Below are 27,038 nucleotides of genomic sequence, written 5' to 3' on the forward strand. Positions count from 1 at the left end.
GACATCTCATGACGCTTACCCAACAGACCTTCAGAGAGACGATGAACCTCAATGGCGGTAAGTTGTGGCTTTTTGATTCTGAGAGGGACAAAATGCTCAGAAACACAAAACTATAACAGCATTCACAACAAACGCGGTAAAGGATGGCAAAAATTTACTATTAATAATTTTGAGTTTACTCGCTTCATTCACGTGGGAAAGCCACACTTGAAATTCTAGTCATTTGAAACATTCACACGTAAATTCTTGTCATCGGAGGGGCTGCACTATAAAAAAATAATCCGTAAAAAAACAGATAATGTCCTGGCAGAAAATTACCGGTACTTTTTCCGTTATGTTTACAGACACTTCTGTTTATTCAAAAACTGAACATTCTGTACATTTACAGAACACTGTACATTCTAAAAAAAATCAGTAAAAAACAGACAAAGTACTGTGTAAATATGAAGGAATTTTCCGTATTTATGTTTTACAGGCGTTTTACCTGTTTTTTTAATAAAAAAAAAACGTTGCATTATGGGTGCAATAACTCCTGCTGCAATCTTTTACTTTTGCTTCTCTATCACCATCACTGTTTGAAACCTAAAATTACAACTTGCTTGCAGAGTTATTTTCTAACATGGATGATGTTTAACTTCTAAATACATGCTGTCAGAACAAGATACAAGTGTTAAACTATTAGTAGGAGGGATTTCAGAAATGTGCAAGTAGGAGGAGTTTACGCTTTAAATGGGACGATGGTGAATCCTCTGGAAGTTTGTACAGCCCACTTGCGGCTAAAGCTCCACCCACTTGCTGCTAACCCGCCCATTTGCAGCTGACCTCCGTTTATACCCCTTTCCAATCCCAATCGACAATGGTTTGAAAAAAGGAAAAAAATTGAGTAACCAACACGTGAATCTGGCATGAAAATTAAAGTCGTGCCACAGACACCTGAAAACGTGGAAACACATAACTTAAACACTCGAAACATTTCGAGCTGAATTCAAAACCAGTCACATTCCTATCTAACCATCTGCGCTACTCACCTGACCAACGGTGAGCTCGAACTGCTTCACTGTAGAAGCTGCCTTGAAGGCTCCGGTTGAGGACTTTCATTGGTCATTTTTGTGAACCAATCAAATTTCTTTCTGCCCCTGAGCTCATGTTTAAGTAAAACTCCTATCTGAACTAGTTTAGGAAAAAAAATCAAGCAACTGGTTTGGGAAAAAAAATCACGCATATCAGCAACATGATTCAAACCTGTCTCGAGCTATCAAAGACGCCACAATATTTTCAAACCTGTTTGATAGTATCTATAGTATATTCAGGTAGTTTTCCTGTTATCCTGTAGTGTGAGCTTGCAATAACTAACAACAAAGTTCACTCCACAAAAAAATCTAGCAGTATGTTTGTTGAAATATGCAAGTTCTATAGCACTGTCACATGACAAGAAGACAAAAAACACATGCATTGCGATATTGGTTTATAAAAATGGATTTGTGCAAATCTGTTAATAACAATGCATGGCATGAATGATGGCATGCAGGGGCGCCTCTAGAAGTTTTGGGCCCTATGAAAGAATAGGAGGTCGGGCCCCCTACTGTACCACACCCATTTCACACCAAACATACAATCCAACCTACTGTGGCTATTCAAAAAGATGATTTATTGTGCAATGTAAATTTAATAAAAAATACAGTACAGTAATCAAATAATCAGAGAAAATGCAACATTCCTAAACAAAGATTAAAGATAATTGTGACCATGCCTGTGAAAACCCAGCTGAAGTATTTATTTGTGGTTCTCCACATAAAATCATCCTACATAATGTAAAGAACATTTTGTGAAAATATAAACTTGATATCTTTAATATTGACTGAGTAATGTAATGTCAGCGATTGACATCATAGTGAAATTAATGCTTGAAATCAAACTGTGATGCTTTTTATCTCACAATACGATTTGAGACTTTTGTCTGATTTTCAGAGACAGTCTTAGTGACATATTAGCCGTGTTTGCACTATCGGGCTTCAAGCGGGCGTGCCAGTGCCTGCCGAGGCCTGTGGCGTTTGCATTGTCACTTCCGGGGCATGATCGTGCTTCACTGGTGCTTCGTTGGGGCTTAAGGCCCGGCTTTTCTGGCCCGCCGAATTCCTTGGGCCAGAGCGGGCTTCTCGGGGCTAGGGGAGTGGTAAAGGTCAAAGGCGGAGTTTATCTGAGTCTCTGGCAAGATGCGCATCCATCTGTCTGCAGATTTAAAACTTTAAAAATAATCGGGATCACCAGTAATTTACTGTTTAATGGAAGATGCCTGCTATGTTTGTACTTCGGACTGAAGAAAATGATCTGCATATGTAAAAAACAAAGACGCGTTACAACGCCGAACTCGCCACGCTAAGGATCCGGCGCACACCGCTACCGGTTCGGGAGAAGGTTATAAAGTTTCGGGCACAGAACAAAGTGTTTAAAGTGCAACAGTGCTGAGAAATTAAAGATGTGTGTTGGATCATCATTTCATTGTCCATGTATTAAAGAAGCGATCACTCGAGTCACGATGGTATCTACAGTCGGTGAGTTAACATGCTACATAACGTTTGCATACAAAACACTTAAAATACAATACAAATAACCATTGCATAAGTGTCTTACATGGGTGTTTATTGTGTTATATTGTCATCTCTGTTGAATTTTTTACTCAGCCCTTAGAAAAAGTAACCATGGTTTTATTATATTAGTCATAGCCATGCTTTCTGGTATTTTGGAGATTAATTTAACTCTTATATGAATGTAGCAAACTTTATATGTCGGTATACTGTATGTGTATTTACAAACCCTTTATACAAAACATCACATGTGCTGCTTTATTCTTTTGTGTCCGTTTTACAGAAAAAATGCCAACGTAAAGCTTTCAGTTTGTCATCCAGGAGTTTTTATTTTGTATATGAGAGATGACTCAGCAACAGATGAAAGAGCAGGAGATGAAACGAAGATGATGATGATGAGACAGGAGCCATGGATGTTGAAATCCGTCCGGAGGAGATGTCTTTAAATACACTGTTTGTGCACTGATATAAACTTCATATGTAAATAAAGTACCGTGCTATTACTACGGCTGCTTGTCAGTTTATTGAAAATGATTGCTTAATAAGGATCACATCTGAAACACAGAAATGGTAAGATGCAACAAAATGGTAAATATAACCATCATTAACTTAACCACTGTAACATAGCTTTTTAAATACTTGTGTATATTCAGAGTTGATTCTTAACGAGTACATTTTCTAATGATTTCTCAAATGTTTTGATTTTTGAGATGCAAGTAAAGTGATTTTCAGTCCTATTCAGCTATTCGAGGCAGTTCTTTATAGACAAAAGTATTTATTGATTGACACATTATTGAAATAGCTATTAGACAGTTACCTTGTGTTTCATGTGATGCTCAACTAACGTTTTCATGATTAAAGATATCACACCTCTTATAATGTGTAAGTATGTTTACATCGATATAGAACTATAATTACAAACGTAACGTTACATATTTAGACACACGTGCATATTTTAAAATAAGATTATTTTACATAAATGTAAAACTAGGACTCGTTATATTCTTTAAAATATTGTGTATATAGTTTAATGGCACATTAGGTAGATGAACGCTTTATTTGTAATTATCCTACTTCATAGAGTTTACTATTGCTTATTGATCTGATATTGTCTCGTCGTGAGTTCTCTCGCGTGGAGCCAACATAAACTTCAAGAATAACACCGCAGATGGAGCAAACATCTCTATCTTCTCATCTTGGCTTTCACCGTGTAAACAGCCGCCTCAGTTATGTTCCTTATGTTTGTTGTATGATGATGCGATCTCACTCCCGTCTCCTGTCAGATTGAAGTGACTTCCTCACGGTAAAACAGGCGGAGTTGTGTGACGTTACATCCAGGTAGGCGTATTAAGGGCGGGGTTTTGTGAAGCACTGCGGCGCTATTGGCTTGACAATGCAAACGCGTCGTGATTTTGGCTACACAGCTGGAGGTCTGAGGCTATTGGCTCCGTGAGGCCCATTTGAAGCCCTGGCTCGCACAGGCCCGATAGTGCAAAAGCGGCTACTGTATACTTGAGCTGATAAACACCCACCAATAACATTGTAACATTTAAAAATGGGGGACAAAAACAATGCATCTTTTCTATAAAGTTACCTTATGCTTTAAATAAGACTGGGTCAACAATGCTTGACCAAAGCTTGTATTATAATTATTAGCATTATTTGTAAGGTGAATAACAGGTTTCACACACCAGCAGCCAGAGGCGTCATGCCCATTCAAACTGAGGGGGCATGTGCCCCCTTGGTTTTTTGAGCCAATGGATTTTGCATCCAACCTCAAAATCAAATAAGCGTCCATTAATCTGTTATTTGACTTTTAATCTGTTTAATATGCACAATATTATACATTCTGTGCTGCATCCTTGTCACTTTTCGGAGATTTTCGCCGTTTTGATCATGTTACATTACTTTTATTCTGGCTGCAGCTGGCGCTGCAGTCAGGGCAGTCGCAGTCGTCATCAGCGTCTGGGCGCGTTCACGAGCTCTCTCTGCTGTTGCTGGCTTGCTGCTGCATAATTCTGAGGAATTAAAACGTGTTAGAAACGCTCACAACATTTCCAAACCCCAGTACGGTAATGTGCAGTTAACCTCCTCTGTGTAGAAAATGTATGGTTTTAAATGTGACCGTCTCAACGTTATATTAGTAGAGATTCATCTTCTTGGCACAACGCCAAAGTTTGCCAGAGTTCACGCGACGCAAAATCTCACATGCCCATATATAAGGTAAAATTTAATGCAAAAATCCGTTCCTCTAATAATTTTATCTAAACATATATTTTTTAAATCATTATTGAAAATTTAAATCAATCACGTAGCTATAGATTATGTCATTTTCGTTTTTTATGTTCTTTATGGATTTAAAATTACATTAATTTTATATGAGGCAGTTGTTGTGCAAAATGCATAATGACACAATTAAACAAGCCATTAAGACTTAAATAAATAAAACATGCCGTTTCAGATGTAAATATGATGCAAATATGTCATTATTCCGATTGAATAGTATTTGATTTGAAAGTTAGTCATCACTTTTATTTTGGAGGTTTTTCCATGAAAGCAGGGGTTTTAAGATAGAAATGTAAGTGCCATGGAAAAGACTGAAAGCTCTATAATATTTCGTTTGATGTCTGTGTATGCACAAATTTCTGTGAGCTGTTGACACTGTGCCCCCTTAAAAAAATTGGTGCATGACGCCCCTGCCAGCAGCTACAGTATAAGCAACCGTGAACTCGAGAAAACAGCTATAGCCTACTCTTAAAGAGCACCAATTATGCTAATAAATTGGCACGTTAGCACGTTATTGCAATATCCCATAGTACATACATGTTATTAAAACTTGAACTAATGCATTGTGAGTCTTATAAATTGCTTACATACCTCACCGATTTCCCACTGTTTGGAAAACGCTCGGTTTAGTTCCTGTCTCCGCCTCCCAAAATGTCTAGTGTAATCGGATTGGTCAGATGACTACTTAACTGTTATTGGTCAGCTGGGTTCGGCGTGTGTTTGAAAGGTTACGCCCCTGACTACGCGTGGGTTTTCCGGTTCTGACTGAGAGTCACAGGCAAAGTAAACAAGCGTTATATTTCTCTATAAACGATGGTGTCTGTACTGCCTTACCACTTCGAGCTCGATCCAGAGAGTTCAGAAGGCCGTTACGATATAAACGATCTCCGTCAATGAATGCGATTGGATTTAACTTTTTTAGGTGTCCTTAGCTCTGCCAGAATGCTAAACGAAGACGAAAATGTGTTGCACAGACATCCAAAAGGTAATTATAACGTACTACATAACTATATGGAAACAACAAATGTAGCACATAGAAAGTATTTGTTGAAATGACTATAAAACTATTTCACTTCTTAACATTATTTTACTATAGTAAAATTTATTATAAAAGACTGCTTACATACTATATTACTGTGCAAACTATATAGTCAGGGGGCCAATTCTGAAAAGGGCTTCCGTTAAGACTTTTGCGGACATGTTTTGGTACAAGCTGTCACCCTATTTTTTTTGTTAGAAGACACCTATAGGTAAGAGATTAGGGTGGTTGTCAAGCTGAATTATAATTTTTTTTTACTTGTGCAAGCGATTTCAGGACAATTTTTTTGGTTTACAGCTCAACTCGACAATCCAACAATAAATGTTAAAATCTCCACAACCACAAGGCCCATATACATAAAAATGGTATCAAATGAAAGCAAACACTCATAGGATTCCTGCTGAAGTGTCAGAATGAACATTTATTGTACAATGTAAGAGAAAACAGAACTAGAACATGAAAAAAACAATCTCCGCCTAAAGAGAACCAGTTTTCAAAGTGAATATCAGCTTGGACCCACGTAGAAGGTGACGTTCTCGGGACCTTTCGCAACGTTCCCTAAAAGTTCTCTAAAGAGGATGAAAAGACCTGAACCTTTAGAGAACATTAGGTACATTCCTAAAACGTCCTTTGTTGGTTATAAAAGTCTTGCAGTTCAAGGTTCCTCATGTGACTTTAGGGGGACGCCCGAGACATTTACAGAACATTCCCACATGGTACTATTTTGGTCATATCATAACGTTCCTGATATGGCTGTAGGATGACGTTCCATATTGGTTATCCTGTGGTCACATAAGAACGTTACAGATAGGACACCTGAGACATTAACAGAACATTCCCACATGGTACTATTTTGGTCATATCATAACGTTCCTGATATGACTGTATGATGACGTTCAATATTGGTTATCCTGTGGTCACATAAGAACGTTACAGAAAGGACATATGGAACATTAACAGAACATTCCGACATGGTACTTTTTTGGTCGTATCATAACGTTCCTGATATGACTGTAGGATGACGTTCCATATTGGTTATCCTGTGGTCACATAAGAACGTTACAGAAAGGACATTTGGAACATTAACAGAACATTCCGACATGGTACTATTTTGGTCGTATCATAACGTTCCTGATATGACTGTAGGATGACGTTCCATATTGGTTATCCTGTGGTCACATAAGAACGTTACAGAAAGGACTTTTGGAACATTTACAGAACCATCCTACATGGTCCTCTGTTGGTCATATAATATTGTTCCTGATATGACTTTAGGGGGACGTCCCATATTAGTTATCCTGTGGTCACATGGCAACGTTACAAAGAGGACATTTGGAACATTAATAGAATGTTCTCACATGGTCCTCTGTTGGTCATTTAATAATGTTCCTGATCTCACTAGGAGGACAAAATATGAAATTACATTTAGAGAATTTTATTTTTATAGGCAGTTAATAAAAAGGATGTGTCAATGTGCAGTGAACCATACAAACAAAGTAATAAATAAATGATTTCAGAATGAAGAAAAATAAATGAGTGATTCAGTCTGCGCTATCGTACATCAGACAAAGACAAATAGTAATTAAATAAGACTTTACATTACATTGTGTTAACAAGCACAAAAAATACTAGTAAATAATACTATACTAATATGTATTATGTTGTACTCTCTGAATATAATGATGTAGATTGCAATGCATCTTGGAAACAGTAGTCAGTTAACAGCAACAGCGTTCAATCCGCTTTATGAAAAGAACTACCTTTCCCATAATGCAACAGCTTACAAGAGGACCCGGAAGTCACATGAAATTCAAACTGCCACACTTGATGACGCGTGATCTTTGTTTTGTCTTTATATAATACTGTAAGGTAAGTTAAGATACTTTTCTTTTTAAATAGATTTCACTCGTTGTTCTACAGCGAGTTACATAAATGTTTTTTCTGTTTATTTGCTATTCTTTTCTGTGATGTTTTTTATTTCTATGTTAGGCTATATATTCTTATTTGCCATTTAAAGTATAATGATAAACATGCAGGCTTACAGTGAGCTAAACAATTTTCATAAAGAGGATGATAAAAAAATCTTTAAGATGTTCGATCTTTACAAAATAAATTAATGCTCAGCCCACAAAGAAGCCAACCAAAGATCAAATGATTTGTGTACAAAACAAAAAATCAACACTTTTTGGAAATACTTTTGTAAAGGAATTTAATACCTAAGAATCATAAATTAGCATTTGTCTTACAAAAAAAATGTAATCATTATTGTGCTTTGTTTGCAGAAGTCATGCACCACACATTGTCAAACCTGAAAAAGTGTATCTTCCTGCAATCTGGGTAAAGAAGGTGTAACTTTAACACACATTATTTAAAAACATAAGAGTCATGTTCATTATTTATCTTTGTGTAATTTGATTTAAATTACAATATTGAATGTATTGAATTTGTTAAATTTTGTATGAGGTAATTTCTTGTATGGGTTAATTTGCATAATATTAGTATTAGATATAAAAGCACAAGTGTTTTGGCTTAAAAGTGACAGCATGTTTTAAAAATGTTTCAGGTACTGGGGCTTGGATTGTTTGAAATAGTAAAGAATAATGGCAAATAATGAAGCAGGCAATAAAAAATACTTGACCAAGAAGTTTTGGAGCTTAACATTTTTGTAGTTTGTAATTGCTTTTTTCTTTAAGTTGGTAATTTGAAAATCTTTCTGGAAGTCTGAAATCTTCCTACATATTTTTTTCACATCTCGATTTGAATGTTAAAAATCTTAGTTCTTGGATTTGTGATGTTTTGTAATATGTGTTTTTGCCCTTACTTATGCATTTTATGTAAATATATTATATATATTTTTATTTAACCAGTTGTTGTATATTGAAATATGTTACATTTAATGCACTTCAAATGTAAATGTTTTGTTTTAATTGCATCTTTATTGTTTAAAACAATTTAATTAATGTGGGTTTTTGTTAGCTTTTATGTTATTCTTGTATTTTTTGGCTATTTATTTGTTTTTGTTTTTTATTATCCTTCTGTTAATTTGCCAGATTTTGACCTTCTATTTGTTTTTCCTGTAATCTCACTTCAATTATTTTCTGTGTTTCTCAATGATACATTTTTGTCACAGTCCCAATTTGTTCCTGCTTCCCCGTTCATCATCCATTTGGACTTCATTTCCCATAATCCTTTTCACTCTCTCACCTGAACTGTGTTTGTTATTATCCTCACCTGACAGTCATCCCCCTCATCACTCCATTGTCTAAATACCCTGCTTTTCCCTTTGTCTAGGTCAGTTCTTGTTTATAGTGATGTGTTGTGTGTTTTGTTGTTTACCAGTTTCCATGTTCCTTGTTTTATATTAATTAAAGATTATCATTTTGGATTCATCATGATCTCCATCTCATCCTTTATCCTCCACCAAACCAACCGTATCAATTTCACAGTATAATTATATATTGTTTGAGTTATGGCTATGTTCTGGGGGTTCTGGATAAGTTGTGGGTGAGTCTCAAATGTTCTGGGAACTTTACTATGCAATGTCCTTAACACCAGCGGTGTCGTTCTGGGAACATAAAATTTCTACATAAAATATGGTTCCCTTAACATTTCCAGAACGTCCTGAATGTTCCGTGAAGGTCTGCCAAATAACGTCCTTCAACCTTTTAAAGAACTCCACATCACGTCAGTCTTGGAACGTTCTGGAATCTTTACTGGGCAACGTCCTTAACACCAGTGGGGTCATTCTAAGAACATTATGGGAACGTAAAGTGTACATAAAATATGGTTCCCTTAACATTTCCAGAACGTCCTGAATGTTCCGTGGAGGTCTGCCAAAAAACGTCCTCCAACCCTTTAGGGAACTCCACAACACGTCCGTCTCATAACGTTCTGGGAACTTTACTGGGCAACGTCCTTAACACCAGCGGGGTCGTTCTAAGAACATTATGGGAACGTAAAGTGTACATAAAATATAGTCCCCTCAACATTTCCAGAACGTCCTGAATGTTCCGTGGAGGTCTGCCAAATAATGTCCTCCAACCCTTTAGGGAACTCCACAACACGTCTGTCTCATAACGTTCTGGGAACTTTACTGGGCAACGTCCTTAACACCAGCGGGGTCGTTCTAAGAACATTATGGGAACGTAAAGTGTACATAAAATATGGTCCCCTTAACATTTCCAGAACGTCCTGAATGTTCCGTGGAGGTCTGCCTAATAACGTCCTCCAAACCTTTAGGGAACTCCACAACACGTCTGTCTCATAACGTTCTGGGAACTTTACTGGGCAACGTCCTTAACACCAGCGGGGTCGTTCTGAGAACGTTATGGGAACGTAAAATTTCTAGGGGGGGAAAGATAACATAGTATCCCAAAAGTTCTATCTATCAGTACCCCTATCTATGGGAATGAGTCAAGCCAAGTTTAAAGCTTGTAGGGAGAGACAGTGCAATGATGCACAAGTTATAAAACTTTAATGTCAAGCTGAAATGTAGAACTGTAGATGGTGGTCTATGGTGCTATTTGACTTCATTAATGAACCAGGTTGTAACACATACTATATTTAATTGACATATCACTATAGTTAATAATTCTATCCTAACATAACTGCTCTCTCACTTCTTTGGGGTTAGGGGTTAGTAACTAGTTAGTAGTAATACATGGTAATGAAGAGCAGCTCGAACATTAAAAAGTAAAGTTTGATTTAAGTTCAGATTTAAAGACTTTACCGCATGTCTGAATTTTAAACTTTATACATACACACGTGAGGAAGATCTTCATTTATGTTTGGACATTGAGGAAGCATTTATCTTTATCGTTACCTAAGAAGAACAATGGAGGACGCACTGGAGGAGGATATTGGAAGTAAGTAACAGTTAATTTATACTATTTATATTTGCTATCATGTAATATGCTCATGGCTTGTGCAGTTCAGCCTACGCACAGTAAGCATCAGCAGACGGCACGCTTCGGATTGAAAAAGTTTTGCATTGTTTACAAACGAGGACGCGATCTCACGTAATGGCGGATTTCACTGTTGTATGCTGTACAATGTTAAACACAGTTATTCACTTATATCCTTCATGGCAACTTTCAGTAAGCCTGCACTGCTGTATCTTTTAAGTGTGTGATGTAATATGATTCCATGTTTACATGCTTATTTACAAACGAGGACGCGATCTCACGTAATGGCGGATTTCACTGTTGTATGCTGTACAATGTTAAACACAGTTATTCACTTATATCCTTCATGGCAACTTTCAGTAAGCCTGCACTGCTGTATCTTTTAAGTGTGTGCTGTAATATGATTCCATGTTTACATGCTTATTTACAAACGAGTACGCGTGACCTCCCGTAATGGCGGATATCTGTTACATGTTGTACAGTGTTAGACACAGTTATTCACTTTCGTATCCTTCATGGCAACTTTGAGTAATGCTGCACTGCGGGATTTGCTGTCAAATGATTCCATATTGTTTACATGCAAGGCAATTCCATACATTGCGCTTTACACGCGACACCGTTTTTATGAGTTACACGGAGACGCGAGCCCGCGCACATGGCCGCCATATGCAATGTGTTTTTAAAGTTCATACGCGTTTAAAACAGAAGTTAGACGATAAGGGGATGGGCATCTGAAAACAGCTTTTTATATAACTAATCACTGCAGATGTTTATCTGAGATGTTCTGAATTTAGTTTGTGTACATGATAGTTTATATGAATGTACTATCAGTGATATTTACCCATCAGTTATATATGTAAGGGTATTTCTGTGGACAATTTATGCTAACAGCTGTCCATAACTCTCTTACAGGTCTGCATCCCTCTCATCAGTACAGAAACTATGAAGTGGAAAAACACTTTTTGGACATAAAGTTATATGGTAACATTAGCCACATGACCAGCTCTGTTGTTTATCAGTTTCTTATACAAGTTAAGTTTTTGAATTTAGTTTGTTTCTAAATAAACTGAAAATGTCCTACTGACCTTCATCTCTATTTTTATTATATTGTTAACTTCTTAATAAACCTCAAACAAACATGTATACATTTGTCCTCACATTCTTTACTGTAGTTCCCAACATTCCTGCCTCATTATGCGAGCCTTTGTTTGCTAGCTGTAAATCAATCCTTTCTCGCATACGGCCCCTCTAAACAATAACTGTCTTACAATTTCTAAATCAATATATTGGTTTATGTGAATGAGTAAGCAAAATGATTTTCACATCATTTTAATGAGAAAACTCTTGTCGATTAGATTCTGTTTAGGAAAGTCTTGTTAAAACATGTTTAGTATGGGTTTTGTGGACTTATATCAGTGACTTAAAAATTTTGCTTTTTTAAAAACCACGCATAAACATTTTTCTCTCAAAAATACAAACAAGTACATACATGTAGCTCATATAATATTTTAGCCCAGTTTGTGCTGAACGCAGTGGTATGAGACACTTGCCATTAATATGTTTAAAGCAACTGAAAACAGACCAAATGTAAGAGCATGTCAGAACCTCTGACAGTGTCCCAAAATGGTCGGACCCCAGAGGGTTAATGTCCTAATGATCAGCATACTTATTTGTATGTCCCACAGCTGACATGGAACGTTATTAACCTGTTCATGAACTTCATTTTTCTTTTGCTCTAACCGGTTCAGGAACGTCAGTTTTAGGGTAGAACCGAAAACCGGAAACATTAAAATACTGCTTCTGTTCGGAACGAACCAATTGGGAAAAAACCTGTTCAAAGCCCTGGTTTGCAGACAAACTGTTCTTCATGTGCAGCCTGTATGTGGGCAACATTAATCATCAATCCCAGCTGCCGTTGCCACTTTTTCATCATCATCGGGCGGCAGTGGCCTAGTGGTTCATGTAGGTTGTCTACAAACCGGAAGGTTGGTGGTTCAATCCCCGGCTCCACTGGACCAAGTGTCGAGGTGTCCTTGAGCAAGACACCTAACCCCAGCTGCTCCCGACGAGCTGGCTGGTGCCTTGCATGGCTGACACCGCCGTCGGTGTATGAATGTGTGAGTGAATGGGTGAATGTGAGGCTAATTGTAAAGCGCTTTGGATGGCCATAGGTCTGTTAAAAGCGCTATATAAATGCAGTCCATTTACCATTTACCATCATGATTAGAAAGTTTGGTTCAGACTGTTGACTCTGCTGTGATCATCTTCTCTGGATCTGCTGCCTCATGCAAATCACAGCTAGGCTGACACAACAGTGCCCAATGTGGTGTGGTACTCTTGTGGTATTTATTGATTATTATTTTTTAATAATCATGCTTGCACATAAATTGGATTATATTGCACATTTGCCCAAAATTACAGTAGGACATAGAAAATGGAAGCACTTTGGGGGGGATCCGCTTTTACCACTTTTAAGAATATAATGTTAAAATGGTCAAAAAAACATTTACTAAGCTGACAACCTGGCTAGAACACATGTTGAGGGGTTAAATATTAATACTGGATAGGTTGTATGCTTGTACCAAAAAGTGTCCGACAAAGTTTTAATATCAGTTTTGGCCTCCTGACTAATATGGAAACACCAAATGTAGCACATAGAAAGTGTTTGTTGAAATGATTATAAAACGATTTCACTTGGTAATTTCTACATTATTTTACTATAGTAAACGTTATTATAAAAGACTACTTACATACTATTTTACTGTGCAAACTATATGGAAACACCAAATGTAGCACAAAAAAGTATTAATTGCAATGAATGTTAGTTCTACATTATTTTACTATGGTAATTTTTATTATGAAAGACTGCTTACTTATAAGTGCTATGTTTTTACTTATTAGGTTTTAAGGAGAATGCAACAGGTTCCAGTGCCCGGTTGCATGAAACTCCTTAAGTGAGGGTTTCCCTGAGGGAGAAAAAATCCCTGAGGTAAGGGATTTATTTAAGAGCGTTGCAACAAAGGTCTTAACTGTCACCCTTACCTAAGTGTTTATACTAAGTATTTTACGGCAGTCTATGCCAAAACACGGCAGCGGAGACGCGGTTGCTGTAGTTACAAAATCTCACAGCGGTAACAAATCAACGCACGCAGCTCAACAGACGGTGGATTTGTGTACAATGAAACATCGCAAATAACAGACTGTAAAGTGCCGCATGTATAAAACCTCAAAGTAATTCAAACTGGAAACACTTTAGATTGACGGACGATCAAACCGCTATTCTCCTAATAAATACGCATCACTTTTCTCTAGGGATTATTTCGATCGTCAGAAATGCGCGTTGGTACTTCATTTTCTTAAATAACCATACAATCAGCCATCGCGTGTGACGTTAAGGGACCTGTTATAGTCCCTTAAGTTTTTAAGGGAAAATTGGACTTAAGGACTTTGTTGCAACGCATAGCAGAACTTAAGGTAATACTTTAGCATTTAAGGGTAAATACTTATTGACAGCCTTAAGGTTCACTTAAGGGTTTTTCTTGCAACCCATTTTTTATTAAGGGCACCCTTAACCTTATATTTAAGGGATTTCTTAGCTTGGGGACTTTCATGCAACCGGGCACAGGGCCTCTTACCTGCGTGATTCATCATCCAGGTTTTGCACAAATTGTCTAAATCCCTACACACAGAACATTTATTGTACCGACTATAAGCCTTTGAGGCGCAGGACTAGAGTAAGTTTTATTACATTTTTAAACCAATAACACTAAAGTATTATTATAGTAATAAAGTACCCAAAGGAACAAAAGATGTAACTTTAAAGAAAATATAGTAGTCAGTCAAAAGTTTATTTATTACAAATATATATTTAAATGTTAAACAATATACAAATAAACATACTTTAGTAACCATATTGTGCTCTTCTTTCAAAAATTGTTCAATTCACTTCTTACAGCTATCTATTCAGATAAATGGCATATCAAAGCTTTGTCAGGTGGTGCTATTTAAGATGACACTTTAGGGTTATCATCCTGTCGTGTGTTGTTCTCCAGATATGCTTGGAGCTTCCTGATCAGAATGTTGGCTTCCGACGACCCCTGCACTGAAGATGGCATGCAATCACGTCCTCCTTTGAAGGTCTCTCAAACTGTGATGCCAGGTTCATTGGAATCGGGGTTTCCTTCAGCTTATCTTCAAATACCTCAGCAAACACAAGTTTTTAATTATGAATGTATTTGAAATAAAACATTACTGCTTACGGTATGTCACTTGTGTGTTTTGGGAACATAGCCTTGTACTTTCCCTCTCCTGCTTTTGTTACGGCTTGGTGACATTGTAATGTATGGCTGCAAGGTACAACCTGTAAAATATAAACAAGCAATACATTTATTGTAAAAGTAAATACCACTTTATTTAACACAGTTACTAAAATACTTAAATACCTGCACAGCATTCCAATAAATGGGAAAGTCACATTTTTTGCTGCAAATCTGAAATCTCAGGGTACGGACGGCAAAGGCATCCACTGATGATGGTGATTGAAACATTGTGAAACGATGTTACTGCCTGGGTTCCTATGATTATGCAGAGAAAAAAACTTTGTCATCATCAGTTATACATTTAAGACTGGTATTGGTTTCACTAGCTAAATACATCATATGTGTTACACACCTTTGCTCCTCATATGTCAGTCTGACTCCTTGTACTGTGTGTAATGATGTTGCATGTTTGCATACAGTGTAGAAGGATGTGTCCAGCTGCGAATCTAGAAAATAGACAAATAAAACAAACATGTATTCAGTCAAAAAGACATATTATAACAATAGAGTACAACGATTATAAATCGTTAGACTATTCATTAAAACGTTAATGTATTACATTGCCCAACATTAGCAAAACACATTACGTGTTTACTTCGTTTCAAAATCTAAGAAAGCTTCAAGTAAAAACAACAGTAAAATACATATAATGTTAAACAAATCATCTGTACTTAGAGTTTCTTGAGTTTGATCATGAAAACAAACTTTACCAGTAACAGTTTAGCTGGAGCAGCTTAGCAAGTTTGTAAACACGTCTAAATAAACATCGATAAAAACGATAGTCTGCATAATTCAACATACACGTGTGTAAATATGGTACGTTGTTTATGAAATACATTATTACAACACAAAACAATTAGCTTGCAAGCTTAGCTCTACACATAGATCTATATATGAGCTCTAGTACAAGCACATAATGTTAAGCTCCGGTTACCGGTAACATAACTTACAGTAAAGGCAAATAATAAACATGAATACTTACAGCCTGTGATCCAGAAGTGCACGGTAATCCAACTTTCAGGAGGAAACGTCGCGCAAATCCAGCTTCGGTTCATAAGAAGCAGTTATTGTGAAAACTCTGTGAACAACTTCTGACTGGATTTTTCCGGAACCGTATTAAACATGATGTCCTCTGTGTAAGTCCATAAAGTGCTATTTTGCCCTTGCATCTAAAGAGACAGCGTCTACTCGAGAGATTTAATCGCTTAAACAATGAAACAAGAGTTTGCAAACAGGGTCAAAGCAGGGACTCCCAACCTCCGCCATTTTAGCTCTCTTCTGACTCAGCGCTCTCCACCCCCGTCTTTGAGGGCGTACCCAAGCAAAGCAGAGAGGGCTGAACTATGATAATGTTGGTCTTCTCTACGTCACCAATCCCAGGAAGTAAACTGTTGCCTACAATCCGAGTGTTTTTTGTAGTCCTCGAACGTTAGAGACGATAACTCGCGTCATCGTTTTCTTTGAGGTATGTACTTTTTGAATATCGTTAGCATGTACTAATACACACTTACACACAAAAGGATGTTTAAAAACGTGTATCTCATAATAGGTGCTCTTTAAATTATTAGTTTTTTAATTAACGGGACTCTAAAATGAAATGAAGGACAACTATAGCAGATTACGACATAGATTTACATTGATTTCTTAAAGCTGTTGCAAGGTGAAAAGCTTTAATATACATAACTGGACTAGTTTTGCCTTTGTTGCATTTCTCTTTTATCACAATCGACTCTATTCTCAACTACATAAAAATCGTCTCGGTTACTATCGTAACCTCGGCTCCCCGAGAGATGGGAACGAGACATTGCATCCAAAGACGCTATGGCAGGATAATGTTGAGTGACCGCTCTCGAAAGGTACTCTCCTATGGCATATTGTGTTACAAAACATTGGAGTGTGTAAATATTTTTTACACAGGAGCAATTCTTCTGAAGACTCACCTGAAGAATCCCTGTGACGAAGTCTGAGCACTTCAGGCTCAATACTCTCTGGCCCGAGAGTTTGGTTTTAGATTCCCTTTCCCCTCCCCTACTTACCTTCTTTTAAATTAAATTAAATTGTTTTAAATTTACTTACGCTCTTGTGTGCATTTCTTTTCTTTAAGCTTATTAGGATTAAAGAACATTCATCAATAACAACGACCTGTGATAACGATCACCAACCATTCCTTGATTCATGCTCAGAGAAACACATCAACACTCTTCATCGTGGTTTAAGAGACTCAACTCTTTCAAAACACATTTCCTAGTTTAAAACTATAAAAATGACCCCTGAAAGCATAGTCTTAACATCTCATGGCACTTACCGAACACACCTTCATAGAGACGATGAACCTTAATGATGGTAAGTTGTGGCTTTATGATTCTGAGAGGGATAAAATGCGCAAAAACACAAAACTATAAAACCTTTTAGCATGGACTGTAGTTAATGAATGGATTTGTGTTAATCTGTTAATAACAATGCATTATTTATAGTATTAGGGATACAACAGAGGCATGGGCAGTCGTAGCCTAGTTGTAAGAGAGTTGGGCTTGTAAACCGAGAGTTGCAGTTTTGAGTCTCACGGCCTGCAGGTTGCGACTGGTTGCAGATTGGATTTTGGGGCATTTTGCTGTCACATACAGATTTTCATGGTCTGCTACAAAACTCTTGGATGGACATCATATCGGAGCTTGTTGCAGTCGCCAAAGGTCCTTAAAGGGATACTCCATCGTTTTGTCATATTAATCTTAGTGCGTGCACTTAAGCACTGTGGCGCTCTCCCTAGAGTTCTCAACGGGTTGGGCTGGCCCGGCAAACCCGACGGGACCCGCGAATTCGGGCCGGGTTTGGGTCAAAAATATAAGCAACTGAGTCGGGTCGGACCACGGGCTTTATCTTTTACACTCCGTTAAAAAATTATTAATCATCACTGCTGTTCACCGTAAAGAAAGTCTGGTCTGGCTGCTGCAACATGCATCACAGAGAGGGGCGGGGGATAGCAATAAGCTCCGGGGTGGATCAGCAACGGATCCAGACCGGACCTGCTGGCTTCAGAGCGTATCCGTTGCGGATCCGCCCCAGAGCTTATTGCTATCACTGCATGCACGCCTGTTGCCTGGAGAAGAAGAGATGGAGAAAAGTAAACTTGCCGCAGGTGAATTCACCGTTGCTTGCTACTACAGGAGGAGAAGCCGCTGGCTGGGTACATGTTTGAGTTCTTTTTATTTATTTTTGTGTGATTTTTAGGCATATTTATATAGCCTATATTTAAAGTTTATTGTTTCAGTTGTTTGTATTGTTAAAAGGCGTGAACATTAAAGCTTGGTTTGAATTCCCTTCTGCTGGTCATGATAATAGCCTACGTGTATGAGGGAAAAAAAGGCAGGGGGGGGGGGGGGGGTCGGCGGCGTCGGGCCGCGGGTCGGACAGATAATTCACGTTGATGTGTCGGGTTACATCGGGTCCGGGCTTTAAAAGCCACGGACTGGGTCGGGTTGTAATTTTCAGGCCCGTTGAGAACTCTAACTCTCCCTCTATCTCTTATTATGAAAGCGAGAAGGGGAGCAGATTTTTCAAAGTACTCCCAAAAGTAATTTTAAGAAAATGAAATAATTTTCATAATAGTGTATTTTTTTTATTTTAACAAACAAACCCACTCACATCATGCATTTCTCTTCTTTAAGCTTATTAGGATTAAAGAACATTCATCAATAGCAATGATCTGTGATAACTATCACCAACCATTCCTTGATTCATGCTAAAAGAGACACATCAACACTCTTCATCGTGGTTCAAAAGACACAGTTCTTTCGAAACACATTTCCTAGTTTAAAACTATAGAAATGATCCCTGAAAGAATAGTCTTGACATCTCATGGCGCTTACCCAACAGACCTTCAGAGAGACGATGAACCTCAATGGCGGTAAGTTGTGGCTTTATGATTCTGAGAGGGACAAAACTAAAAAACTTTTAGCATGGACTGTAGTTAATAAATGGATTTGTGCAAATCTGTTAATAACAATGCATTATTCATTGTGTTAGGGACACAACAGTGGCATGGGCAGTCACTGCCTAGTTGTAAGAGAGTCGGGCTTGTAACCCAAGAGTTGCCAGGCACAGCCTGCAGGTTTCGACTGGTTGCAGGTTGGATTTTGCGGTCGCAGACAGATTTTCATGGTCTGCAACAAACTCTTCAGATAGCGACCAAATCGGAGCTTGTTGCGGTTGCCAAAGGTCTGAAAGTATAAGCATGTCAGCAACGTGAAAAGCAGTAGGCGAGGCGAGTAGTATGTCAGAATACATAGTATTCGAAAAACAGTATGCGAAAAGTAGCCGGATGACCTACTACTTCCGGTTAGATTTTGCAGTGTGCATACGATGGACACTTCACTATCCCATGATGCTCCGGGAGAGGAGTTATCCAAAGAAGAAGAAGAGGCATGCGGCTGTTTTCGCGCTGGAATGACATGACGTGATGATGATGTATGTCACGTGATGTAGCAACATGGTGGATGTAGTACGTCCGAATCTCATTCATACTACCAAGATTCATACTATACAGTACCTACTGTTTTAATGGCAAGTAAATGGGTACTTCATCTTATTCAGTACCTACTGTACAGTATGCGGTTTTGGACGCAGCCATGGTATTCCAAATTAACCACGCCCTGCTCGTTAACATCATCTATATATACAGGCGGCTGCCTCTTTTTCTTTTTGCCTCCTGGCTATTGTTTGAGCTGTTTGATGGTAAGGTTCTGGCAGGTCCAACTGCAAGGGCTGGCAGGGATGCCACACACCCTAGCAAGCATTGCAGGCTAATCAATAGTCAGCTCAGAAAGTCCTATCATGCCTCTGCCTTATCAATGAGGGTTGCATGCACTAATTCTCTCCTCTTAGTCTATCTAGAAAATTTGTTGCTAGACATCCCTTTCACTTTGGCAGGTGAGGAGACCCCAGAGGTTTTGCGTGTGGTGGACATGGTAACACAAAGGACAAGTGCACATGCCCAGGCTCTAGGTCAGTCCATGGCTAGTATGGTTCAGGTTCCCCACCAAGAGTGGATATCCCAGGCTAATATTTTAAACCAAGACTGCATGGCTGTATCTGCAGCTCCAATAATACCTGGGGAGGTCTTTGGGGCCCCTTCAGAGGTGGCACTGGGGCAGTCCCGTAAAACTAGGGAGCTGACACGTTCTCTGGATCAAACCCCGGCTATAGGGCACCCCGCACTTCAGCTGGCAGCAGTGGTTGGGCCCAGTCATATTCATACAACCAGGCCTATACAAGTCAGCGCCAGGCTATTCCCCAAAGGCCACCATTTGGACCATGCCAAAGACTTCGAAAGTCCTTTCGGGGGAAACGTCAGGCAGATCCCTCACGATCCGGGTTAAAAAAAGTTTCCGTGGGTGCTGAGCACCTTAGGGTTTGGATACAGGCTCTAATTCAGGTCCAGACCACCCAGTTTTCAAGGTATTGTCCCAACTGTATTAGGAGACGAAATACTGTGCAAGTCTCTTGCAGCAGAGGTGTCAGTTCTTTTAGGAAAGGGAGCAATAACACGTCTGCCCTTGGGAAAATTGATAGGGCAGGGGTTTTATTCCACTTATTTCCTAACCCCAAAGAAGGATGGGGGCCTTCGCCCCATTCTCAATCTAAAAAAGATCAATTGTCACCTGAAGTGGCTGCCTTTTCACATGCTTTCCCTTTCAACCCTGTTGACCTTTGTCAGACAAGGGGATTGGTTCACAACAGTGGACCTTCAGGATGTTTCTTTCCGTGTGATTTTTTTCTCAAACCAGTTCAGATAGGAGTTTTACTTAAACATGAGCTCAGGGGCAGAAAGAAATTTGACTGGTTCACAAAAATGACCAATGAAAGTCCTCAACCGGAGCCTTCGGGGCAGCTTCTGCGGTGGGGCGGTTCGGGCTCGCCGTTGGTCAGGTGAGTGGCGCAGATGGTTAGACAGGAATGTGACTGGTTTGAATTCAGCTCTAAATGTTTTGTGCGTTTAAGTTACGTGTTTCCACGTTTTCATGTGTCCGTGGCACGACTTTCTTTTTCGTGCCTATTTCACGTGTTGGTTACTCAATTGTTTTTCCTATTTTCTTACCATTGTCGCTTGGGATTGGGGTTAGAACAACATGTTGACTCTGTTAAATAAAATGACATCCAAACCCAACTCTAACCCCAACATCAAGTGAAAACAGTTTAAATTTCTGACAAATAAACCACTGCCATTCTAACCCAAACCCACCTTCATCATCACGCGAAAACAGTTTAAAAATAAAAAAACCCACAAATCTAGCCCCAATTCCAAACGACAATGGTCTAAAAAAGGAAAAAAATTAGTACCCAATACGTGAAACTGCCATGAAAAAGAAAGTCGTGCCAGAGATACGTGAAAACGTGGAAACACACAACTAAAACGCTCAAAACATTTTGAGATGAATTCAAAACCAGTCACATTCCTATCTAACCATCTGCGCTACTCACCTGACCAACGGTGAGCTTGAACTGCTTCACTGCAGAAGCTGCCTTGGGGGCTCCGGTTGGGGACTTTCGTTGGTCATTTTTGTGAACCAATCAAATTTCTTTCTGCCCCTGAGCTCATGTTTAAGTAAAACTTCTATCTGAACTGGTTTGGGGAAAAAAATCAAGCTTTATGCGCACATCCCAATTCACAAGAGCCACAGGAAGTACCTTAGGTTCCAGTTTCAGGGCAACACATTCAAATACAACGTTCCCCCTTTCAGCCTGTCATTAGCTCCCCAGACCTTCACCAAGTGTATGGATGCTGCCCTTATTCCTCTTCGGTGCCAGGGCATACGAATAGCCAATTACCTAGACAACTGGTTAATTTGCTCCCCTACAGAACAACAGGCCAGGCAGAACAAAGAGCGAAACTGGTATAAACGGAGGTCGGAGCCAGCTGCAAATGGGTGGAGCTTTAGCCGCAAGTGGGCTGTACAAACTTCCAGAGGATTCACCACCGTCCCATTTGAAGCGTAAACTCCTCCTACTTACACATTTGTGAAATCCCTCCTACTTGCGGCATAAGCTCCTCCCACTTGCGGTATAAGGTCCTCCCACCTGCAGTCTCCGGGCTGCAGCGATATATACTTGGACAGAGCTGGTTCTGGCCCACTTACAGATCTTAGGGCTGTCTTTGAACTGCAAAAAGAGCTGTCTCAACCCTACCAGGGTAGTAACATACCTAGGACTGAATTTAAACTCTATGAGGTGGTTTCCCAGACAGGGATCAGACTAGTCCTAGACTAAAATAAATGTAAGAGCTGTCCAAACGCAAAACAACTTGCACTGACATATCTTAAAATACATCAGTGCCCTTTGTTTTGCCTCAAAATGCAGGCGAGTAATGTTTTTAGTAAGGCATGGTTGTTAAAACTAGTTATATTTCCTAATTAAACATAGGCCTAGTCCTGGTTTAAGATAATCCCTGTCTGGGAAACCACCCCTATGACAATGAAAGCCTCTCTGACTACACAGAGACAGGCAGTGTTGAAACAAGAGGGAACAGATTAATGTAAAGTTTGGCAAGAGGCTGTTTGGCCTATTGGCCAAGCCACTCAGGTGGTGCCACTGGGGCTACTTTAAACGCGCTCACTACAGCGCTGCTTGAGAGCACACAGAGTAAGCCCATATGAAAATGGACATTGAATAATTCAAAGGATTATCGATTGTCTTTCAGCAATTCAGTGGTGGCTGTCAACTTCAGGCCTAAAGAAGGGAGTTGTCCTGGGCCATCAGTGTTCAAGAGAGACATTAACAACAGATGCCTCACAGACAGGCTTGGGGGGCTGTCTGGAGAGGAAAGCCAGTACAGGGACAATGGGAGGCCTCATTGAGAGGAAGCCATATAAATCTCCTGGAACTGGAAGCAGTTTTCTGGGCTCTGCTACACTTTCTACCTCGGTTTCAAGAGAAGCATGTAATGATCCGGTCAGACAGTACCACAGTGGTTTTTTACATAAACTATCAAGGAGGGACACGCTCACAATCCCTACACAGGAAAGCTTGAGATCTCCTGCTATGGGCACAAGTTCAGGGGGTGTCCCCGAGGGCTTTGCATCTACCGGGGCAGGAAAACACTGCAGCAGATCTCCTGTCCAGAGGGGAGCTTAGGCCATGAGAATGGCTCCTCCACCCAACAATAGTGCAAACCATCTGGAATCGTTTCGGAGAGGCTCAGGTGGACCTCTTTGCCTCACAAAAAACCACACGTTGTCCCGTGTGGTTTTCAATGACGGTGCCCAAGGGACCTCTAAAGGTGGATGCCATAGCAAATGCATGGCCCTCAAAGCTCCTGTATGCATTTCCACCTTTTCCACTGTTGCCAACAGTCCTGGCTAGAGTGAAGATCTTGAAGGCCAAAGTCCTGCTGATTTCTCCAGGCTGGCCCCAGTAGTCATGGATGCCGAACCTGGTGACACTGCTAGAAGGATCACCATGGTGTCTCCCAGTAAGGCAGGACATGTTGTCTCAGGCACAGGGCCAGCTATGGCATCCAGATCCAGGGAGGTACAAGCTCCACATCTGGCCCCTAGATGGGAATCTTCCAGAGCTTTTGGAAAGGCAGTTTTAACAACCTTGCAGGCAGCAAAAGCCCCATCTACAAGGCGACTTTATGCTTTAAGCTGGGAAAGGTTCTCTAAATGGTGTCAGTCGAAAAACACTGACCCAGTTCCTTGTGAGATCGACTCAATCTTGTTATTTCTCCAATCCATGTTGGAATCTGGTCTAACAGAGTCAACCTTGAGGGGGTATGTAGCAGCTATTTCTGACTACCATTCAAACCATGGGGTTTCCTCAGTGGGTTCTCATCCTCTGGTCAAATGTTTTCTGAAAGGGGCTTGTAGATTGTGCCCATCTCAAGCACGATTGATCCCCTCATGGGATCTAAGTGTTGTGTTAAAGGCCCTGACAAATTCCCTCTTTGAACCACTGGACAAATTAGGATTGGAACATTTCTCATTAAAGACAGCCATTTCCTCAGTTAGGAGAGTCAGTGAGCTACATGCCTTGTCTGTACACCCAGCATGCCTGAGGTTAGGGGAAGAAGGCTCATCTATTTCACTTCTTCCAAATCCCTTTTTTCTGCCTAAAAATTTGCCACGTTCCTTTGTCTCCAAACCCCTGATCTTAAAACCCGTTTGCGCCCCTCCCCACACCTCTGAAGAAAGAGCCAGAATGCATCTGGTCTGCCCAGTTAGAGCACTGAGGAGGTACATTAATAGCACTCAGCACATAAGACAGGTGGATCAGCTGTTTGTCTGCTTTGGGGACTCTGTTAAGGGCCAGCCGGTGTCCAAGCAGCAACTGGCAAAATGGGTGGTAAGGCTGATAGAGTTAGCCTACCAAAACATGGAAATACCTCCTCCCGAAAGAGTTGTGGCACACTCTACCAAAAGGGTGGCTGCCTCCTGGGCACTGTTCAGGGGTGCCTCTTTAGAGGAGTGTGCAGCAGCAAGTTGGAAGTCCTCTTTGACTTTTGCCAAGTTCTATAATCTGTACGTTGCTTCTACAGTTACACCTTTGGTTCTGCAGATGGCAGAACAGGAATAACTTATGTTAGGAATATTCAAGGTATTACATTGTCTGGTGGTTTATTTGTGTATTATGTGAAAAACAATAAAAGTTTGCACTGACAGAAAGTGGTTTTCTCATTTATTGCCCAGCTACTTCTATTTTTCCCCTCATGACCTTATTTGGTATACTGTTGATCCATACTGGGGCGTGTTGACTGAGATGAAATAGAACGGAGGGTTACGTAGGTAACCTAGGTTCTATGAATGAAGTCAACACGCCACACGGTGTAGTCATTCGGGGAATTCTTGCCACCAGTCTGAAAAGAAAAAGAGGCAGCTAGTTAGCACCTGTATATATAGATGATGTTAACGAGTGGGGCGTGGTTAATTTGGAATACCATGTCCTGAAAGCTGGTCCTTAGCAAGGCTGACCCATACTGTGGCATGTTGACTTCATTCATAGAACCTGTGTAACCTACATAACCCTCCGAACTCCCTTCATGAAGTATTGGCCTGATCATAGAAATTTCTCACCAGAATTTATGTGAGAAAATGTATTTTCAATGATGGTCAGGAACCCCTCTTTATCAAGTGTTTTGTGGTATGTGCACCTCATCAGTGGTGTGTTGTATTATGCATGCAGCTAAACCAGGACGACAACGTGAAAAGTTATTCAGGTAGTTTTCCAGTCCTGTAGTGTGAGCTTGCAATAACTAACCAAATTCTTTCAAAACACTTTTCCTAGTTTACAACTATAGAAATAATCCCTGAAAGCATAGTCTTGACATCTCCTGGCGCTTACCCAACAGACCTTCAGAGAGACGATGAACCTCAATGGCGGTAAGTTGTGGCTTTTTGATTCTGAGAGGGACAAAATGCGCAAATCTGTTAATAACAATTCATTATTTATAGTATTAAGGATACAATGGTGGCATGGGCGGTCATAGCCTAGTCATAAGAGAGTCGGGCTTGTAACCCAAGAGTTGCCGGTTCGAGTCTCACAGCCTGCAGGTTGAATTTTGGTGATGGTCGGGAACATCTCTTTGTTGAGTGTTTTGTACTATGTGCACCTCGTCAGCAATGTGTTGTATTATGCATGCTGTTAAACGAAGACGACAATGTGAAAAGAAGCCTCACTTCACAGTTTGAGCAAGGCAGCGATTCAGGTAGTTTTCCAATCCTGTAGTGTGAGTTTGAAATAACTTAAAACAATAGCGTACTCTACCAAAAATCTATCAGTATGTTTGTTGAAATAGGCAAAAACTATAGTTCTGTCACACGACAAAAAACACAGGCACTTTAAAATTTATTTACAAAAATGAAGCAATTTTCATTAAATTCTTTCGTTTAATCTCAAATAATAAACCCACTCAGATCATGCATTCCTCTTCTTTAAACGTATCAGGATTAATGAAAATTCATCAAAAACAATAACCTACGATGACTATCACCAACTATTGCTCAGTTCATGCTCAGAGAAACACATCAACACTCTTCATCAAGGTTCAAGAGACACAACTCTTTCAAAACACATTTCCTAGTTTAAAACTATAGAAAAGATTCCTGAAAGCATAGTCTTGACATCTCATGGCGCTTACCCAACACACCTTCAAAGAGACGATGAACCTCAATGGCGGTAAGTTGTGGCTTTATGATTCTAAGAGGGACAAAATGCGGAGAAACACAAAACTATAAAGCCTTTCAGCATGGACTGAGGTTAATGAATGGATTTGTGCAAATCTCTTAATAACAATGCATTATTTATCGTATTAGGGATACAACGGTGGCATGGGCAGTCATAGCCTAATTGTAAGAGAGTCTGGCTTGTAACCCGAGAGTTGCAGGTTTGAGTCACACGGCCTGCGGGTTGCGACTGGTTGCAGGTTGTGTTTTGGGGGATTTTGCTGTCACAGACAGATTTTCATGGTCTGCGACAAAAATCTTGGATAGCGACCAAATCGGAGCTTGTTGCGGTCGACAAAGGTCCTTAAGTATAAGTATGTCAGTAACGTGATTCAAACCTGTCTCGAGCTATCAGAGACGCCACAATATTTTCAAACCTGTTTGATAGTATCCCCACAGGATCTCGTAATGTGTGCAACACAATGACAACTTGTAAGTAATCCAGCCAATCCCAGTGGAGATGGCAGTAACGGAGAAAGGTCAACCAAATAAAGGGCAGGTTGATCTCCATTCATGAAGTAATGGTCTGATCGTGGAAACTTCTCGCCAGAATTTATGTGAGAAAATGTATTTTCGCTGATGGTTGGGAACGCCTCTTTATCAAGTGTTTTGTGGTATGTGCACCTCGTCAGTGGTGTGTTGTATCATGCATGCAGCTAAACCAAGACGACAACGTGAAAAGTTAATCAGGT

General features: G+C 39.7%; 1 long non-coding RNA gene and 3 other non-coding genes across 4 annotated transcripts; all 4 read right to left on the reverse strand.

Annotated features, from left to right (window-relative positions):
- Positions 1-14,643: 14,643 nt before the first annotated feature.
- On the reverse strand, positions 14,644-16,701 carry LOC129445083 (uncharacterized). Its single transcript, XR_012373133.1, has 4 exons — positions 16,116-16,701; positions 15,486-15,579; positions 15,257-15,388; positions 14,644-15,174 (listed from the first exon to the last, which is right to left on the reverse strand). It is a non-coding gene; the product is annotated as an uncharacterized lncRNA (long non-coding RNA).
- A 507-nt stretch (positions 16,702-17,208) lies between these two features.
- On the reverse strand, positions 17,209-17,419 carry LOC129428256 (small nucleolar RNA U3). Its single transcript, XR_008638899.2, has one exon. It is a non-coding gene; the product is annotated as a small nucleolar RNA U3 (small nucleolar RNA).
- A 1,347-nt stretch (positions 17,420-18,766) lies between these two features.
- On the reverse strand, positions 18,767-18,980 carry LOC141369612 (small nucleolar RNA U3). The gene has a single exon (XR_012373408.1). It is a non-coding gene; the product is annotated as a small nucleolar RNA U3 (small nucleolar RNA).
- Positions 18,981-26,028: 7,048 nt separating this feature from the next.
- Positions 26,029-26,242, reverse strand: LOC141369618 (small nucleolar RNA U3). The gene has a single exon (XR_012373414.1). It is a non-coding gene; the product is annotated as a small nucleolar RNA U3 (small nucleolar RNA).
- Between the last annotated feature and the right edge of the window lie 796 nt (positions 26,243-27,038).

Source organism: Misgurnus anguillicaudatus, chromosome 14 (genome assembly GCF_027580225.2).
Source record: "Misgurnus anguillicaudatus chromosome 14, ASM2758022v2, whole genome shotgun sequence".
Taxonomy (NCBI): Eukaryota; Metazoa; Chordata; class Actinopteri; order Cypriniformes; family Cobitidae; genus Misgurnus; species Misgurnus anguillicaudatus.